The sequence below is a fragment of the Lichenostomus cassidix genome, chromosome 4 (genome assembly GCF_008360975.1).
Source record: "Lichenostomus cassidix isolate B80296 chromosome 4, HeHo_3.0, whole genome shotgun sequence".
Lineage (NCBI taxonomy): Eukaryota > Metazoa > Chordata > Aves > Passeriformes > Meliphagidae > Lichenostomus > Lichenostomus cassidix.
In genome coordinates this window covers 65,751,246-65,766,785 of record NC_139484.1, presented here as the reverse complement: position 1 = coordinate 65,766,785, position 15,540 = coordinate 65,751,246, and the positions used below count along the sequence as shown (strand labels likewise).

At 41.7% G+C, this 15,540-nt stretch overlaps 1 protein-coding gene and 1 long non-coding RNA gene across 4 annotated transcripts in view; one reads left to right on the top strand and one right to left on the bottom strand.

The window, feature by feature from the left end:
* The window catches only part of RGS12 (regulator of G protein signaling 12), a 90,141-nt gene extending 86,962 nt beyond the window's left edge, over positions 1-3,179 (bottom strand). For both annotated transcript variants that reach the window (XM_085059696.1, XM_085059697.1), the window contains exon 1: positions 2,885-3,179. The gene's annotated coding sequence lies outside the window, so the exon portion shown is untranslated. The remainder of the gene's footprint in view (positions 1-2,884) is intronic.
* Positions 3,180-3,280: 101 nt separating this feature from the next.
* LOC146438746 (uncharacterized) lies at positions 3,281-7,054 on the top strand. Of its 2 annotated transcripts, none has more exons than XR_014851913.1 (3): positions 3,281-3,523; positions 3,828-3,961; positions 4,850-7,054. It is a non-coding gene; the product is annotated as an uncharacterized LOC146438746 (long non-coding RNA). The 2 variants fall into 2 exon arrangements; XR_014851912.1 differs by having other exon boundaries at positions 3,282-3,517.
* The last annotated feature ends 8,486 nt before the right edge of the window (positions 7,055-15,540 follow it).

Sequence of the window (15,540 nt, the reverse complement as noted above, 5' to 3'; positions counted from 1 at the left end):
TCCACATTTGCCAAGAGAGGTTTTCCTTTTAACTCTATTCACAATTGAATTTACCTACTTGCCTTCCTAACCTATGACCCTTACACATCAAGCATTTATTTTAGATGATAACCACTGATAATGAAATGCCATTCAAAAACCTGACAATTATAAAAACAAAACAGCAGGTTGTTAAGCATGTTACTTTCCTCTAATAATGATGTTCCAGAGGTGTGAAGACTTTCAGCTATTAATATATTTGTGGACTTTTGTAGGTGTAAAGTCAGGAAATAATTCAACATTAAAGGGGTTTTGCTATTAATGTGTCTATACACAAAAAAACCCAAAACAAATTAAAAAATACCAACCAAAGAAAAACAGTATTACTTCACTAGAAAAGTCACCTCTTCTCTCCCTCAGTACCTGAATATTACTGTGCCATTTTCATGCTAATTACACCCATGACAAACAACAGCTCACTAAATTTATCTAAGAAATTTCAACACACAGGACAGATGTTCTTCTGCAAGAACCCTCAGCATCCAAGTATGTTTTACTGCAACAATGGCATGACAGACAAATGGAAAAATGAAGAAAATAGTGTTTCTCATAAGCAGAAATTAGTGGATTGTCAAACTGTTAACAGACTAGTTCAAATCTAAAATATCAAGTTATCTAATTGCTAACTTTTCTTCTAATTTCTTTAGTTCCATTTGAAACATGGAGCTAAAGAGATATGGCACAGAAGTGGCACAAACTTCCACAATTCCAAAGCAATCATGTCTGAATATCCTTTTCCTGAATTAAATTACAAAACGTGTAGCATATGCAGTGAAACAAAAACATCATTTTAGTTGAACCGATATAAAGCTTTGTAGCTTTATAACTGCAAAATATTTCACAAAACATTTCAGGCAAAAACACTAACATATACACATTAAGAGTTGTTCAAGTATGTGAAACAACATAATTTGCCCATACACATCAGCTTTGACACAGAACTGCAAAACAAAACAAAACGTTCAAGTTTTCTGCCAGCATACATTCTGGTCTACCATTTGAATCAATTATTTGTGGGGTATAAACCACCAAAAATACCAGTTACAGTTGAATTGTTCTGTATCCCACAAACACTGCACTTCTGTATGTAATGTTTTCACATATCCATGCTAGCTTTTCATGTCATTTTCAAAACCTCTACTCCAAAGAAAATAACATGTATTTGCTTACTTTCAAGGGAGAGAGGTGGTTTGTTTCCTGCTTCTGCTCTTGTTATCTCGTAGCAACAAAAAGAACAGAAGCAGGAGGCACACTCCTGCCATGGTCTGTGTTAAACTGTAACTCAACAGTTACAGAGGGCAACGAGCACGCCTGTGAAGTTTAAGAGTACATGACTGACCACCAGTTCTTTTCAAAAAGCCTCTGGAAATGAGCTGGTACTCAGCACTCCAGGATCCATGTTAATGTGCAGAGACACAGCAGAGAACTGTCTGGCTTCATTTTGTTTTTCCCAATAGTGGGACTGTAAGAGGATAAAGCATGCAAAGTGGAAGTGCACAGAGGAAAGAGACAGTTCCCTCATCCCTCACACAGGTCTTGATGTCATGCAAAAGACTCTTCAGCATGGATGCCAGTTGTTAAGGCAGAACAGATGCCAAGACACTACAAAGCTCAAATGAAGTTACAACATTTGAATTCCACTAATTATTCAAATGTGTTACATGTTTATAGACAAGTTACACAAGAAATGTAACAGCACAACCTGTAGAAGACAGCTACCAGTTGCTTGAGAACTCGGGCAGGACAATATTTTAATAAAAAAATCCCATCAGCATTTCACAATTGGCAAGACACACCATTATGTTCCCTTTAGTGTACCTAGTGTGATCATTTAAAAAATTCTGACTGTAATTAGTAGCAGCAGGATAAACAGTAGTTGTTAATAAAAACTCTTCTCCCACTGAAAACAGTGTATAAAGCTGTGTAAGGAACACAAATAGGGCATTTGCTGCTTTGCCCGACAAGACTCATGCGAGTGAGGACAAAGTTTTCTAAAGCTATTGTACAGACAGTCATGCGTCTACAATTCACACTAATTTATCTGCTGTATTTAAGAAGGTGAAAAGGTTTTGTTGGCAGTTCGGCATTTTTTCCCCCTTTCTTTTCTTGCAAATCCGTTCCAGAGCTGTTGGGACACCGAGCAGAAAGGGCGGCAGCAGCGACACCCCGGCGGGATGGCTCAGGGACAGCCGGCAGGGCTCGGGGCACTCCGCCGGGGAGCAGGAGGGGCACGGCGGGCTGGCTGCAGCTCTGCACAGCCGCTCACAGCCCAGCCGCCGCTGCCCCGCTCCCGGGAGGCTCCCGGCGCTGCGCTCGGCCGGAGCGGGGCATCCCGCGGGCACAGGGGCGACCGGAGCGAGGGGCGTGCGGCGGGTCCGCGGCTGGAGCAGCGCCCCGCGGGGTTACCACTGACCGCCCGGCTCCCGGGGCAGCCGCTTCCCGGGGGGTGGAGCTGCGGGGAGGGGAGAAGCGGCACCTGAGCCCGCAGGCACGGTTTGAAAAATCAAGCGGTAAAAGACGGGAGGGCACGGAGCGCCCGCGACCCCCCCGCAGGCAGAGCCGCCTCCCTCTCAACGCTGCGCGCCGGGGGTCGCGGGCAGCGCCGCAGCCCGAGGGGCGCGCAGAGGGGCGGCCAGGGGCTGCCGGGGGCTCCCGTCTCCCCCTCCCTCCCCTCGGCCCCTGCCGTCGCGCTCCCCTCCCCCCTCGCCCCCCTCCCGCCGTCCATCTGCCGTCTCCGCTCCTCCCGCCGCATCCCAGCGGGGTCCCGGGCCGGCCGCTCGGCTGCGAGGGGGATGGGAGAGCCGGGCGGGCTGCGGTGGGCGCTGCCCCGCTCGGACCCACTCACCTCTGTCCCCCGGGACTCCGACTACTCCGTCGAGGCAGCGGCTGCCCCGGTCACCGGGGAGACGGCGCCGGGCTCGGCCGCACGGCGCTGCGGCCACTGGCTGCCCGGCGCTGTCAGTCACCGCGCTCGCCCGGCGGGGTGGCGGTCGGGTTCCCGGACAGAGAAAGGGGAGAGACAATACCCCGCGCCGGAGGACTACAGGTCCCGGCGTGCCCTGCGAGAGGCCCGCTCGCTCTGGCCGCAGGGAGCGAACCGCGCGGGGCATGACGGGGCGCGTAGTTCGCTAGTCTCCCCGAGCCGCCTCGCCTCGCCCTGGGCTCCGGCGGGGCGGGCAGTGCGCAGGCGCGGGCTGTCGGCGGCCGTTCGAACGGGGCTGGGAGCGGGCCGGGAGCGGGAGCGGATCCCGGAGCCCGGGGATCGGAGCTCGGGGCTCAGCCTCGCCCAGCGGGCACGGCCCGTCCGGCCCCCGAGCCGGGGAGCAGAGCACTGCCGGGCCCCACCCGGACAGTGTGAGGGAAGGGACTGGCAAGCCGCGGCTCGGGAGCGCAGGTGGGTCAGGGAGGCGCTTGGAGGTGCCTCAGACAGGTGTGCCGCGCCTTTGAAGGCCGGGAGTAAAGCGAGACAGAGCGCCAGGTACAGGTACGAGTGGGAGGGAGCAGAGTGGCACTGCCTTTATCCGGGGAGGGCGAGGAGGTGGGTGAGGCACTTGGGAGTAATTAAGCACCCGAAGGGGAAGTTTTGCTGCCCGGATGGAGCAGGGCACAGGCAGTAAGTGCTCAAAGTGCACCGGGGACAGCTCTTCGCTTCAGAAGGGCAACGCTGGTAACCTTTATTTTAAATAGAAATAGGAAGGGGGGGGCAGTTAACAGCAGTTAAGAAATTTGTAAGGAACATGAGTCAGGAAAAGGGAAGAATTAACCAACTGTCTTTGACTTTCCTACAGAACCTGAAAAGATTTTGTGCTCTCAGCAGAAGAATGGGCTCGTTAATGTGCTTGCAAAAATCCTTTGTGTGTGGGAAATTTGATTTCATTTCTCTGTGCACAGGAAACCTAACACTGAACCTACCAGGTACAAGGTGAAGGAGAATTCTTACCTTTTTCTGGGGTTTTGTTGGGTTTTTTCCCAAGTCTCCAGAGTGGGATATCTATCCCACAACTCACTGTTGCTGTTATGTCTGTAAGACTACTTCTAAATTGTAATAGTGTGGCTTAATGGTTTGACTTCAGTAAGTTGTATAATTTTTATCCAGTCTAGGAAAATGTTTCTTAATAACTCCTTCATGAGCTGAAATGTTTACAGTATACCAGAATCTTCAGGAAAAACAAAAACATGGGGCAAAGGATAAAGCTCTTTAGAAAAGCAGAGCATCCTGCTCCTCTACTCTGGCCTTCACCTTCTCATTCTGCTGGTTTTTTTCTTTGTCAATCCATCCCAAGGAGATTTCTATCAGTCTGAGATATTTCAGATTGACCTAGATCCCAGTTTTGTTATCTCTCTCACCCAGTTTTATGGGAAAAGCTTCTGAAAGGAAAATAACCAGATAAAATAAGCATTATTTTCATCCTCAATGAAGAAATCATGGCAGATCAGTGTTACAGACATCCAAACTTTTTCAGACACACTGTGTCCTATAAAAGTAATTATTAATTCCTTAGGGAGGCTAAAAATTCAAAACATAAGGAAGAAAATTGAGTGGTTGTTTTTAAACCTCACAGTTGATTCTTTCAGATGAGGTACAGCAATTTTTAAAAATACTCTAGAGATTTAAATTTGCCCAAAGAAGCCATAATTCTTTGTCCTTTCGACTGGGAAGATGTCACAGGCAAAGAATTGCATTCCACAAACCAAAGGTGTTGTTTTGGGTTGCCATCCTTTAACAGCCCAATTATTTACAGCTTCCACATGAGGTTGTCAAGACTATATGTCTTTTGCCACTATTTCAGTTTCCATGTTACCTCAACAGATCTAGGACTAACTTGCAAGACCTTCTTGGCTGGAAGATTAATCAGCCGTGTATTTCAAACAGTCTGACCTTGTAAACAGCTGTAACTGAAGAAAATAATTTGGAAAGTGATAAGTGAAGTGGAATTTTAACTATTCCACAGAGCTATCTGCAGGTCTCCCACTGTGTCTTTATTGAGTTATTTCAAAGGAATTATGGCTTGTTTCAAAGAGGAGGGATGCTAAAAACTGCCATCAGCATAATTATAAACTAATTGCTCCATGGCAGTGTCAAATTACCCCTTCCAAATGTACTGAACCTGTTGTATTTGTGATAGCTAACAGAATTGCTTGGACTTCTGTAATAGCACAGGAGTATGTAATTAGTCTGACTTCACAGAAGGCTATTTTGTACTACAGCAGAATTTCCTATGTAAGTAATACTCAGGAAGGAAGAAGTGAGACCTGAAGGCTGACATGCCAACAGGTGTGCTCACACACTCTGCTGGCAGTCAGAAAAATCCCACTCATCCGGAATGAATTTAGTGCTTTGCTTCAGTGCTTTCAGAACTGGTGATTAAGACTTCATGTTGTAATCTGCAACAAGTTGATTAATGGCCCCTCAAAAATCCACACAAGGTCTCAGCTGTACCTTACTGTTTTCACCACTGTTGGAGACAATAAAGGAAGAAAGAGTGTGAAACAAAGTGATAAGGATTTGTGGCTTTGGGGCTGGAAAAGCTTTGGCTTATAAGCCTAAGTAGCTTAATGTTGGGCATACAGACATCTCAATCACACCGAGGGTGGCTGTCACAAAACAGCTTGTCAGGCTTCATCTGGAGAGGTTTACAATGCATCCTGTAATGGAGTGTGATTATTGCTGTCACAAACACCAGATGAGAAGTCAGAAAATAAACATAGTCCAGCATCTGATGCAAAGTCTGTGGTTTTAATTACCATTGTTTAATTACTTTAGTTAAAGGAATGGAAGTGTTGCTTGTTCCAAAAAGGTTTTTAGACATAGAGAAAAATCCTCACGTAAGTGTTACTTTCATCATTTAATGTTTTCAACCTGTTTAAAATAATAAAATTGTACATGATTGTCAGTATCAAATGCTTGTTCAGTTTACAAATGTGATTCCAGCTTTTCTAGCTTGACTTTGTTCTGAACAGCAGGAAAGTTTATGTATCATACACTGTAGTTAGCTTGCGTTGTCCAGTTAATATATAGCTGGGAGCAAAATCATCATTATAGGACTTACTTTTTAAATTTCAGAAGTCTTGTCTGCCTTCTAACCATTCAGTTCAAAAGATCAGCAGAGATCATGTTTTTGGCACTGAGGACTGGATGAACATACAGCCATCAGGATCTACTTAGGTTTACTAGTTTATCTAATATTTACAAATACTTTCCCTTTATTTTAAACATAGTTTTCTACTTGATGTGAAACACTCTTTGCAGTGGGAAATGGAAGAAAATATTTTTGTATAAATGCATTTGGTGTGGATGATGGTGTTTCCCACCTTTGCATGCCAATGTACAGAAAACCCTTACAAAGAGCTGTGAGGTAGTAGAAATAAAGGGGGATGGATACTGATCCTGTTAAATCTGGACTGGCCAATAGAGGACATATCCTCTCAAATCCTATTTAGGATTAAAAGGATTGATCCTTGTGCATTTACTTGGCTTTGTAATTGTGTCCTTACCTACTATGATATTTAATTAAATATTAAAATATAGTTAAATAGTTTTTTTGTTGAAAGGTTCTTGTGTGCACTTAAATACGTGAAGGATGCCACTTACAAAATTGAAAGTTTAGATGGTAACCTGTCTGGAACATTTTTTGTGTGTGAAAACAGGCACAACCAGGCTATGGTCCTGACTGTGCCTTTGGAAAGCACTGCAATATAAATATAATTATTTAATGTCTTTAAAACAATTAATTCCCCTATAATAGAATGTGCTGTATTTCTTTTCCCAAATTCACTAACAGAATTCAAATTAAACATTTTGCTGTAGCAAAACCTGAAAACACAAATTATTGCATATTGACATCAATTTTTCTTTCCTTAACTATGGCTACATGTTGTTAAAGCTGATGTCATGTTAAACCTTCAGTGCTGATGAACAAGCCTAATATATAGAATCAAAACATCTGCTAAAACATCTACTTCAAGGACACAGGCATACTTAATACACTTCTGTCAGGAACTGGAAACCCAGGAACTGAGTTTGGTCTTACTTGTACAGAAACCTCTACCCCCCTATTTCTTGTGAGTACAGTTTATACCCAAAATTCCTCAGTCCTGATAAACACTTTGCTTAGCCTAAATGAGTGTAAATTTTTAATTTACATCATGTCATGGATATCTTCTAATACTGTTAAAATACATACATCAAAATACAAAAATATTTCTAGTGTATTTCCCTTTTGTTTTTTTTTTTTTGCTAAAGAGATTGTTGGTTTTGTTGGTTTATTTGATCTTTAAGCCTTGAAGCCTTAATTTTCTGATTCAAAATTGCCTGAGTAATTAACCTGCCATGGCTTTGTGCTCCATTGGAGCCGTGTCCCCTGTCCCACTGGGCTCATTTAAGCAGAGTGTCTTTAGTCCCATTTGGCTTAAAAATGTGTATCATCCAGCAGCTGAATTTACATGTTCTGAAGAAGCACTATGTATTTTCGGTGCTGTAAGGAAACAGGATGTCTCAGGGAGGCATTCCTTCTGGCTCCAAGTACCATGCCAAAAAAGTCATTATTGTCTTTTTCTGCAGTACTCGCAGAGTGAGCAAGCTTTATCCTTGCATCTAAGCAGCAAGCTAAATTAGGATCCTGCATTATATCCTCCAGTGTTCTGCTCCTTTCTTCCTCTTTGAAACCATTTCCAGTGTGACTCTTAGGTTATACACCATACAAAGGTGACACATCAGGACTCTGCTGGCTGAGTAGTCACTGAGCACCTGTCCTAAGTGATGAGTGGAAATGCCTGTCTAAAAATGCCCCTCATATCCCTAAACCTCAGGAAAAACATGCTGAGAGTTCTTCATATTCACATATGATTCCATGAAAAGAAACTGAGTGAAAATATGACCCTGAGGCACTGAAGAGGTGACATGAGTAATAGACAGAGAAATTGACTTTGCATATTCCTGTTTAACACAATTCCCCTGATAAAAGACCCTGGCTCCAGGACAAACTATGCAGCATTAAAGTGAGGAGGCATGCTCTACTCTCAGCAGTTAGCCCAGGAATCAGAGAACACATTTTACCTTGCTTGAGTCATTATGTGACAATGTCGAGTCCAAGCATTTTTCCTTTTCCTCGTCCAAGCTTTTTACCTCCAAACTTTGGAGAAGACAGAAGGTCTTTTTGGACCAAGTTCAGTTTGTTTTTAGATACCTGCCAGAGACACAGCTCTGCTTGTGGTAATCTCTTCTCCTGAATTTCAGCTGACAAGGCATGACATGACTGCTGTGACACTTTGGTCCACCCTGGCAAATGCGGTTTTGGTATAAACAGCACCCATTCCTAATATCACAGAATGATGGAATTCTGCCTTGGCTCTCAAATTTGCTTTTCCTCAGGTTGACCTCATCTTCTCCCACCTCATAACTAGATTCTGAATGGCTTTTAAATTTAGAAGATACTTGGCTTTCCAGGTAAAAACCATCATGATTATTAGTATAACTTCATCAGTTAAAACTCATATAAAGTGCACTGAGATATACTTACATAAAAGAGGATAATTTTTTGTGCACAACCAGAACTTTGGTTTCATTTAAGACTAGACTTGCAGTTATTCTAAATGACCTTCTGAAATGACAGTTCATTTGTTAAGGGTCATTTTGGCCTTGACAACATGGGTGGAATTCTTCTCAGTACCTTCACCATTGCTTCTTAAGTTCCTCTCAGAACTAGGTTAAGGTCCTTCCTCCTACTAAAATTTCAGTTCCACGGTAAAAGTTGAATGTTGATGGATTATTTATTTGGACCTTTGGCAGCCAACTTCCTCTTCCACCTTTTTAAGGATACAACATCTCTGGTGACGTACATGAGCCAGGTGATCCAGGCAGTTCCTGCTGAGGTCTTGGTGATGATAGCTGGTCTTCCATAAGCATTCTTACATTTTTTCCTCAATAACTGGCATCCTCCAAGTTATTGCCTACCATAACATCCTAATTTCATCTGAAATAGAAAATCAGCCTATGCTTTTTTTCATAAGATATATTTTTCTTAATAGTGGACTTCAGCCACATACCTTACACATCAAATGTACTTTCTTTTCATTTGGAGTGGGCAAGGCAAGATGACAGCACTGCTGTGTCTCCAGCTAAGAGATGCAGAGGCACAGCTGGAGGCTGATGGCTGCATATAAGGTTTATCAGAGAGGACTTTTCTTCTAGTTCTGAGGAACACTGCACCAGTGTTCAGGCAGTTTAAACTTTCACCAGGCACCCTGCTGTTCCTGCTGTTTCAGCACAGGACTGTAAGCTGAAGATGCTGATACCCTTCTGCAAGCAAACCACGATGCATGTGGGATGTTGCATGGAGTTCACTGCATGAATGAACACATATACATAATCTTGCAGAAGGAAAGTCTGCTTAAGAATAAAGTTCTTCAATGTACATTGTACCTGTTTTAACCAGCTGCCTAAAGTAAGGCATGGATTATTCTCATGAGAATGCACAAACCAAATCACAAGAACTTCTTGGTGGCAAGGAGACACAAAACAAGCGCATCATTTCTGGTATAATCTTATTATGCCATTTCAGATGTGGTGAAATTCAGTCTCATTTTTTACTGAATGTTAACCAATGTGAACTAGCTCTAAATAGGCTTAAATCCTTGAGTAGATGAGCTGTTGATTTAAACTCTGTGTGGACAGTTAGTTTTGTTAAAGATTTAACACTGATGTATTTCATCTTCATTTAGTGAAGTTCCAAGTTAAGTTAAATGAAAAGGAAATATATAAAACCTTGTTCATAGAAGTTTAAAGAAAGCATAGACATTATAGTTAACATAAGTTCATGTGGGCAAGGTTTTATGCATTCATAAAAGAGATTGCATTTGATCTGATTATATTGAATTAAAGATAAATTATAGCTAAATCTCTAGGGAGAAGAATGAGGATCATGGAGAGTTTTTTAAGTAGTTTTAATTAAATTTCTAAATATGTTTACTTTGCAGTTCATAGAAAATTTATATTCCTATAGCTTCTCTCAGTGAAACAAGCCTTCCTCAAGCTGTGATAAGTGCTTCTCAACATTTAAATCTGTTGGAAATTTTATACCTTTAATGGTATGCACCAATTCATTTTTTTTTTCTTGCAGTACATAGCAATCCAGAATTTACTCTGAAGGTAACACCATACAGTCAGGAATTTTAGCAAGCTCAGAGCTCAGTCAGGTTTGATTCCCTGGGAAGCTTCCATGGAAGATGAAGGAACTTGTGAGGGCTGTCAGTGTTTCAAGGATGCTCTCCTGGAAGCACAAAACCAGTTCATGCCCTTTAAAGGTAAAGAAGGTAGGTGGAATACAAGACTCCCTTGGCTTAAATGTGAGTTTCTGAGTCTGCTCAAAACTGAAAGAGAAGCATACCAGAGATGGAAAACCCATGGAGAACTACTAGGGCATTGCCGGGGTGAGCAGATGGAGTTGGAAAAGCTAAAGCCCAGCTCAAATTGAAATTGGCTAGAGAGGTCCAAAAAGATAAGAAAGGGTTCTTCAGGTACATAAACAACAAACAGAAGGAAATACTGGCCCACTGTTAAGCAGCAGAGGTAAATTAGTCACCCACAATGCTGAAAAGGCAGAGATTCTCTACATATTATTCACCTCTGTCTTCACCAGGTCTGTTGGGCTGCAGGTCCTGGGACCAAAAATCCAGGTTTATACAAACACCAACACCATGAGTGAAAGAAGAGTTGATCTGTGAATGATTACAGGAGCCTCATGGCTACAAATTGATAGGTCCTGATGTCACACACCCAAGGGTTTTAGGAGAGCTGGCTGATGTCATTCCAAGGTTGCTCTCCATGATCTCAGAGAAGTGGAGATCAGGGGACATCCCTGCAGACTGCAAGAGGGCTAATGTCGCCCCATCTACAAGAAAGGCTTAAAAGAGGATACAGGAAATTTCAGGCCTATCAGTTTTACTCCACTCCCTGGGAAAGTTGGGGAACAAATTCTCCTGGGGGTATCACAAGTCAAATGAACCACATGATAAGGAAAAGCCAGCAGGGATTCACCAAAGGCAAGTCTTGCTTGACAAACCTGATCACCTGACAACACAATGGCATGCTCTGTTGATGTGGGGTGAGCAATGGATGTTGTCTCCAAGGCTTTCAATATGTTTTCCCAGAGACTCCTCCTAAAGAAATGGATGCATTAGGATCTTGACAAGTGATCTATGCAGTGCATGGGGAACTGGCTGCCCAGAGGATGGTGGTTAATATCTCCTTTTCAAACTGGCAGCCTGTCACAAATGAGGTGCCCCAGAGATAGAGTTTGGGCTCATGTCTGTTTAATATCTTCATAAGTGATTCTGAAGGATGAGATCAAGTGTATTCTTATGAAGTTTGCTGATAATACCAAGCTGAGGGGGAAAGTGGACACTTTGGAAGGGAGAGCCACCCTGCAGGAAGACCTGGATAGGCTGGAAGAGTGGGCTTACAAAAACTTTATGAAGTTCAGCAGGGACAACATTTTGCACCTGGGAAAATACAATCCAGGAGTGCAGCATAGGTTGGGATTTATCCAGCTGGGGAGCAGCTCCGTGGCAAGGGACCTGAGGGTCCTGGCAGAAAACAAGCTCAGTATGAGTGAGTAGGTTGCAGCAAAGAAAGCCAAGAGGGTGCTGGGTTTCACCAACAAGGGCATCACCAGTAAAGATGTCATTATCCCACTTGTCAGGCCACACCTGGAATATAATGTTCAGTTTTGGTCCCCACTATGCAAAAAGATGTGGACAGGCTGGAGAGGGTCCAGAGAAGGGTCAGAAAGGTGATCAGAGGATTGGGAAGCCAGCCATAACAGAAAAGGCTGGGAGAGCTGGGTTTGTACAGCCTTGGGGAAAAGAAGCCTTAGGGGAGAGCTTATTGCCATGTCCCAGTATTTAAAGGGTGGCTACAAAGAGGATGGAGATTTTGTCCTGAGACTGGACAAAAGAGGACATTTTTTTACAATGAAAACAGTCAGTTGGTGGATGATCTCCCCAGGGAACTGGTGGATTCCCCAACACTGGACAATTTTAATACTCAGCTGGACAGAGTGCTGGGTCATCTTGACTAGGTCATGCTTTTGCCAAGAAAGGCTGGGCCAGGGTCCCTTCCAACCTGCTACTATGTGATTTTATGACATCACTTTTAACTAGGATCAAACTGAGATCTTACAGGTAGTGATTAGTCAGCCCTAGATAATTGGATGTCATTCACTGACTGGGTGGGTGACTGGTCTGTTTTTTTAAAGAACATACCTGAAATTATTCATCCTTATTAGAAATGTGGTTCAATGAACACCTTCAAGTAAGCTGTAGCAGAATGAAAAATTTCCATCCAGAAAAATTATGCATAGGAAGAAAATTTCACACCCAAAATGGCAAAGTATTTCAAATGTTTCTGTTAAAACACTAAAAAAGATCAACACAAAAGTTTAATGATGTAGTCTCAAGCTTGCAGACACAGGAAGCATGCTACCATAAAATCAGGGGAAATAGATTAGCAATCTAGAGACCAGATGGCTAGTATTTACTTGCTGACATAACACCACCAAATGTTCCTAAATTTCTGTTTTAAATTTGTCTTTCACATTACATTATCAGCATAGGAACTGATCTTGCAAACATATACATAAAGATTTCAGTATATTTATTCATTTGAGTAGTCCCATTTACTTTAGAACAAAAGACTGTTTACAGAACCAGGCTGTCAACTTAGGGTAAGTCTACAGAGTTGTAAACTCTGCCTACACTGAATTGGGCAGGCTAAGCCTGGAAAATAATTAAAATCCTGTATTCATGTTTTTGTTCTGGTTTTGTTCTTTGCAAGAGAGGGCTGTTTATGGAGAATATGATCAAAGACATTCCCCATCCATAAATATATCTCCTGGTCTGGTGGATAACTGTTAAAGGTGACAGGGTCTGAAATAAACTGAAGTCTTAAAATGCTTCTCCAGTCTAAAGTCAAGGGGTAAAAAAAAAATTACATTTTTACCCAGCAAATAGTTAAAACCAGCATGAGGAAATGCTGTTTAATTATAAAAGGATCCTCCTACAAATTACTTAACCTCTCTCCTTTGTGAAAAATGCCCTTGCTTCCACATATTTGTTCAGAGGCTTATTTTACTCTGGTGGGAAAAAAATGTCACTCCTTGCTCTACACTGTTTATAACTTGTTTAAGTTACCTGTAGGAGCTCTCTATTCAAAATATATAGAATTTCACTAGTGTTAGTTTTTCATACTCTTACTTTTCTCTTTCAACTTTATGTTTTTTCTTTCATTTTTGCTTTCTAAAATGTTGTGTTCCCTCATCCCTGTCATTACTGGTGTTGTTTGGAGGCATTTACATTGCCCCTTTTCCCAACGTGTTTTTTCCCATCTTTCATCCAAATCTGCTTCTCAATTGCTTGCATGTTTCTCCATGTCTCATTTTCTTATCTGCCTCCTCAGGTTCCTTTTCCATTATTTTTACATCACTTACAAAGTCACCTGCCTCAGGCAGTGTATTTCCTCCCCTATTTAACTTTTCTATTTGCACCATGTGTGTGTGTATATGTAATACAAGCCCTTCATTTGGTGAAAGTGATATCAAACTGAGTTGACCCCATTACTGCCCTGAAAATAAGAAATTTTTTTTTCTATGCTATCATTTCTTTGCTGATCACACGTCTAGAAACTGTGAGGGAGTTCCTTTAATGTCACACTTAAAATTATAAACTTGGATAACCCCTCATGTGCTCCCCTTGAATACTTATGATACTCAACTCCCTCGTCACAGAAGCAGTGTCTGTGTTTTGCAAAACTAGGAATTCTACCAAGAATTTTAATTCTAGGCAGGTCTTTCAAGTTATAATTTGTCTGAATATCACAAACATTCAAATATCTGTACCTGCAGCTAACTGTCCCATTCAGATGAGAAAGCTGTGACTACCTTAAACAAAAAAAACAAAAACAAAAACACCAACTCCCCCAGAAAACGCTCAATATATTTGTTTAAGCAAATGTTCAGTCTTTACAGGAATAAAAGGAGCAGAAGCAAAAAGAAACTATGTGTAGGTGGGGAATTTTCAACCTATTGTCAAAAAGCATTAGAAAAATTCTGTCATACATGAAACTACTAATATTTGTCTTCAGCTTTGCTGTGTTCACTCTCTAGGCAAAAACAGGGCTAGAACACAGGTAATCTGCATGGATAGGAATAACGCCTTTTGTTGAAGAAATGATGATTTAAAGTTGAACTTCTAAATTTAACTACTAAAAGTGATGTTTTGTGTAGAAAAAAAATCTCACAGCCACCAGAAAACACCATTTCCTTTAATGCGGTTATGGAAGACAATGTTCAGAGTCTCATCTGGAATGCTGTGTATCTTTCTTGTAACTCACCTTTAAAATGGATGAACTTAAAATAGCAAAATTAGCGAAACAGTGATCAAAATCCTTCCTTATAAAAGAGTATTATCCACCAGAAGAAGGGTAGCATGGGACACAACCTCTGGTGCTCAAGAATAAATGCTACATAAAGCAGCAAAATCAGTGTTGATACAAGAAGAAATTGGTATAATTTAATCAGGAATAATCCCAGAAGCAATCTTATAAACTGCATTTACCTGTCTGTAATGCAGCTCTTCATATAATTCTGGGGACAGAACACCTAACTCATTTTAAGACACAGGTCCACATACTTACAAAAGGGACTATATGACATGGTTCCTTGGGGTAGCAGGCAAGGAATAAGATGATTTTCTCCATTCTTGTGTTCCTATAGATCTGGAGCTGTAATAACATGGAAGGAGAGGGGCTACCTACTCTACAGTACAAGGTTCAGCTGTGCTGTCATTGTTATTGCTCATTAATTGGATTTAATTGCTATGTGATTCAAGTAGATAGTAACAGTAAATACTATTAATTCCTGTGGAGTCAGGGGAGGGTTTCTTTATATCTTGCTCTAAACAAGTCAAACTGTCAGGAAACACTGAACATGTAAGCTACCTGAATCTGTGACAGATCTACATTTGCCATGTATAAAACTACCTTTGCAGAATCAGAACAGACACTTGCCATTTTTCCAGTCATGAAATCACTGTAGTAGAGGTGGAGTGAGGGAAAGTTACTTCATTTATATTTCAGCAGCCACCATTTTCTCCAAGTTCTTTCTTCTATTACATTTGCCTTATCCTGTTATCATTAATTAAACTTTGTAGGAATGGGCCACATTTAGATATTTAATAATTCCTAATCTTCATACCTGCAGGATTGTCTAAGAAATATTTCCACATATTATTAATTCGCTTGGTGAGTATAACCTTGATCCTGTTCAGCAAGTATAATTAGAGATTAATTTGTTGTGTCTGGGTTTTAAAATATTTTAGCTCACCTTACATAGGCAAAAACACATTAAGTTATATGGGAGAATGAAAACACTTTCAAAGACGAAGTTTTGAGAGGAGACATTATTCAATAGCAAGAATGGAAACTGACCTGAGTTCCTTGTACTAATT